The sequence below is a fragment of the Zootermopsis nevadensis genome, unplaced genomic scaffold (genome assembly GCF_977971745.1).
Source record: "Zootermopsis nevadensis isolate Lab colony 2312 unplaced genomic scaffold, Znev_1.0 Znev_ptg000010l, whole genome shotgun sequence".
Taxonomy (NCBI): Eukaryota; Metazoa; Arthropoda; class Insecta; order Blattodea; family Termopsidae; genus Zootermopsis; species Zootermopsis nevadensis.
In genome coordinates, this window is record NW_028259142.1 from 20,212,647 (window position 1) to 20,217,793 (window position 5,147).

At 40.5% G+C, this 5,147-nt stretch overlaps 1 pseudogene; it reads left to right on the top strand.

The window, feature by feature from the left end:
* The first annotated feature begins 550 nt into the window (after positions 1 to 550).
* On the top strand, positions 551 to 2,189 carry LOC110839462 (protein-tyrosine sulfotransferase pseudogene; annotated as a pseudogene).
* Positions 2,190 to 5,147: the final 2,958 nt, after the last annotated feature.

Sequence of the window (5,147 nt, forward strand, 5' to 3'; positions counted from 1 at the left end):
AGTGTGTTGTGTGCGCGCGCATAGCAGTGGAGGTGATTTCGTGGCACTGTGATTCTGGAGTTCTTATTAAAATGTGGAAAGCTTTCATTTTGCCCCATCCACGTTTTCCAAAATGGCTCATATTTTCAGTTTTCCTTCTTCGCCTTTGTCCAAATACATTATGGAACCATGCCAACAATAAACTTTGAACAACAGATAGACATATTCTGCTATTTAAGCCAAATTTAATATTCGTTAAATTCTGTTCAAATACTATCCCACTTACTATTATGAAACTTGACTATCGGTAAGGGATTTTATTGACGTAAATACGTCTATACGTAAGGGTCATTCGGCCAAAACAGCGTTAGTTACGAAGATAACAATGCTTTACTCATTTACCTAAGAAACTAATTGTTACGTCATCTGTTTACTCGGCATTGTTGTGTTTCATTGTTGCCGTCAACAATCCGCTTTCGTTATTACGGAAAGAGCTCTGCTGTGAATTGTTTGTAGAAGAAGTTTAAGGTAAGGGATTCCTAATTATTATTATTATTAGTTTTGAAGCAAACTTACTGTGTTTGGCCCAATCAACAGAGCTAGTCCCTGTCTCCGGAGTTGAATTGTAATGTCGTTTTGGCATGGATGTGGGAAAGCTTGATTAATCTTTAGAATTACTGATAGAACGGTCGATGCAGGCAGGATCAAAGCGTATGAAGCTGTTTTAATTATAAGGGCTCGTGCGGAATATACCAGTGCAATTCGTACTCCAGTGAAGTAACTCTGGTCTTCTCTGTCTCGCAGAAAACTTGGCTCGCCGTTGGGTAGTGCTAGAATGGGAGGATTGGGGCACAGACCGGCGGTCTACCTGGCTGTCACACTGCTTACAGCGTTGTTTCTCTGGTGTCTGCTGGTGTCTTATGCCGCCCGGGACGAACACAGAACCATCATTCCAAGAAATACGTACGTCTTAGGACAGAGCAGGAAGATTTATAAATATGATCGGCACATGCCCCTCGTCTTCATCGGTGGAGTGCCCCGCTCTGGTACAAATCTAATGCGAGAGATACTCGACGCCCACCCTGAAGTCAGGTGTGGTCAGGAGACAGAGGTCATACCTCGAATTCTCCAGATGAGGTCTCAGTGGCTTAGATCCCAAAAGGAGAGCTTTAGATTAGAAGAAGCGGGTTTGTCAAAAGACGTACTGGACTCTGCCATCGCGGCGTTTTGTCTGGAGGTCATCGCAAGACATGGTGACCCAGCGCCAAGGCTGTGTAACGAGGATCCATTAATACTTATGTCTGCGTCGTACCTGTCTGAGCTGTTTCCACAAGCCAAGTTTATTTTGATGATACGTGATGGTCGTGCCATTGCACATTCGATCATATCCAGGAAGGTGACCGTCACGGGGTTCGATCTGACAAGCTATCGCCAGTGTCTGACAAAGTGGAACTCTGTGATTCACACTATGTATAATCAGTGTCTCGATGTGGGACCCTCAAGGTGTTTAACGGTGCACTATGAGCAGCTGGTGCTGAATCCTGGTGAAAGGATAAGGCGTATTCTCAGCTTCCTTGACATCTCTTGGGATGAATCTGTTATCCGTCACGATGAATTAATCAACAAGCCAGGTGGTGTTTCATTATCGAAAGTGGAGCGGTCATCAGACCAAGTGATGAAGTCAGTAAACTTGAAAGCGGTGGCCAAATGGATTGGAAACATACCAGATGATGTGGTGAGGGACATGACTGAGATTGCACCCATGCTATCTGTTTTGGGGTATGACCCAGAATATGGTTCGACAGATCCATTTGTCACTGATAATACGAAGCGGATAAGAGCCAGTGTGCAGCTTTGGGAGAACAGAGCTTAGAGACTTGATTGGTCCACAACCGACGTTTCAAGATGTGAATGCTGAGGATTCGACATCGGAAGCTGCATCTGTTGCCGCGTGATCTCCGTCCGGAGACCGGAACTATCTCCCTCGATTGGGGCCCAAACAGAGTAGGTTTCTACCTGAATACGGAGACAGATTACAATGTCCGAAACGTCGCGTTTTATTAATTCCGGGACGGTGGATTATGTCCAGAGAGTAGTACGCTTCAACAACGCATCATCGTCACAAACTTTTAGAATTTAACTTCTCATTGGTTAAAATTAAATTATTTGGTTATTACGTCAAATCACAATGTATTTAAAATAAGATAATTAAAATATCATTCTGTGTTCCATATCGAATAATCGATTTTACAATTGGATTATTCGATATGGAACACAGAATGATATTTTAATTATTTTAATTATCTTATTTTAAATACATTGTGATTTGACGGAATAACCAAATAATTTAATTTTAATTTAATAAATCACTTAAATAGTATTAAAAATATATTAAAATTGGCCGTCAATCACAATATAAGATAATTAAAAGATTAAAATATCATTTTTCGTTCCTTATCGAGTACTCGATTTACATGTGGAACATACACGACGTAAAATAGATGATGTGTGCTTGGTCGCGTTCTCTCTTTAATTTTAAACAAATTACAGGTACAAAGTTGCAGACTTGAATACACGCAGAGCAGCGCTGTCGGCCTGCGTGGTCAGAGGCCTTCCGAACTTGGCGGACTACATCTCTGAAGACGGGGAGCTGCTATTGGAGCAGAGACGTCAGACTCTGTCGGAAACGTTTGCTGCTCTGGACGGGGAAGAAAACCAACAAGACGACCAAGAACGAGAGGGACAGAAACACGAAGACTTCGACGACGACAACGCCCCGAACAATGCATAAAAGACCTTTTTGAAAAAGTCGATTTTTAAGTCGAAATCGAAGTTCAATATGACACTGATGATGATGATGATGATGATGATAATAATAAAGAGTGCGTGATAGGGCGTCGTCACAGTGGTAAATAAGACGGTGAACGACAAATGAAACGTTGGACGAAACTAAGAAGAAAAATATCACTCCTCAGTGTTTTATGTTCAGTAAATCTAGCTTGAAGTTTCGAAACAAACCTTTTTTTTCACGGAGTGAGGGTTGGGCGTGAGGTTCGCAACCTCACTCCATGAAAAAAAAGATTTGAAGATTTCTATCTTCTGGGTTGTTGTGTAGTTTCAGAGGTCATACATCGCCCTGATGACGGAGGCAGTATGACCTTGAAATGTTGGTGGAAATCTACCAGACTCAGCGCAACAACCCAGAAGACCGAAATCTTCGAGATGGTTCCTGAAACCTCGAGATTTAATCAGCTGATACCTGGATAATGTTTTATAAATAATTGAAATGAAGTTTACCTAATTCTTTGTAATACTTTTGTACAGTAAGTAATTATACTGTATAATAAAGAATAAACCCGATTTGTGTGTACTAATTGCTTATATAAAAACCCTTTGAAGCTGTTGTTTCCATATCCGGACCTCAAAGAAAACACAAAGCATTTCAGTAATAATGATCAGCTGTTTAATGTTTTTTTTTTCGAAAGTAATCCGTGGGTAGAACATGTAGTTAGTTACAACTGGGCTTTAAAAGGTTTAACCCTTTAAATCGACCTTGGCTACAGAATCACGGCGGAGATAAATGATTTTCGACTGCAAAAGATTTTATCATCATCCCATCTATTCACCCTTTTATAGGGTACCCGAGACAAACCTTGCCCCTGAGGTACATAGGGCAGCAGCTATTTCCGAAACACATTTTGTGCTTTGATACGTGTTACATGTATTATATAGATTTATTGTGAGGGATGACTATATATTTTACGACAGCGTCTTTCGAACGATGTATGAAGATCCTAAAATGGCAGTTTTCTGATGATCCCTGATGTCGTCTTCGCCCGGGATGTTGGCCAAATATTTTCTGAGAGACTTGGAGACAGTTCCAGTTGCTCATATAATTATTGGGATTACTTTTGCTTTCAATTTATTCTTATTCTTATTATTATTTTTATTATTATTATGTACGCTGAACACGGGTAAGAGTTGCTTACAATTACAACAAAAAATATATTTGAAATTGGTCCCTTGTCAGATGACGCTCAACTGTCGATAAATGGTGGTCTTCCAAGTAGGGGATTAACTCATCACCGTAAAAAAAATCATCACGCTACGAAATGTTACCAGAGGAATGCTGACTTGTAAATCTTCTCTTGAAGAAGTTGCGACTAAACCCGAAGGTTCATCACCGAATTAACCAAAGCCCTCCACCGGTCCCTGTCCTGGGAAGCTCTCTTAAAAGTATCTCAGAACAAGTGGAGCCAACAACGCCAAATTTGATCCCAAATCAGCCCAAATGTTCATGAGTTATGATAGGAAAACATTTTGCTTAATTACCTCAAAGACTGCGAGGCTTTACGATAAAAAAGATTTCGTAATTAAATATGGGTTCAGTTTCTCAAAACAACTTTTGTTAGGAAAAAAATGGGTTTTGCTTCGATAAATATTTATCAAGTTACGATCGATATGTGAACAGAAACGCACGTAAAATCTCCGTCATTGCTGTCAGGACTGCAATTGTGTCGAGATATTTTAGTTAAAATGAACACGTCTAAGTTTAATAAATGAAATTCAGCCGTTATCGAGTTAAATATCGACGTTAAATTACGAGATGCGATCGGAAAGTTTCAAGACCGTGTCAATAGAGGGCGAACCGGATGTAGTACGAGCTTCTGCCGCTAGGGGGTGCGGCATACATTCATAGTGAATCAGTGTGCCAGTAGTTTCACAGGCGAGAACTATTTTCTTCATACGCCCTTCTAGATCGCAAAGGTCAGAGGAATTCAGCCGCTCCACCCAAAGACGGTCCACACCGTGGCTAATGTTTAATTTGTTGAGGTTATTAAAATACTTCATTCATAACAACGAAAAGCTACAAATTTCACGACTTGAGAGCGAAGCTGCCTCCCGTCTACCGGGCATGAACTAAACACATTACAGTACAGAATGTTTTCAGTGTGGTCGTTACATAACCTAAAAGTGTTCGATTTAAAATATTTAACATTCGAATCCTTCCTAGAAAACGTGAAATGGAACATGGGGCATGTAAACAATCGACTAGAAACGACAGCTTCGTCAACAATAGAAATTAATTTTGAAGGGCTCTTCAATTGTTGTAAATCAACAAGTTCGGTTTCCGCGGTTGCATTTCGTTAACAACAAAGGAAAAGCTC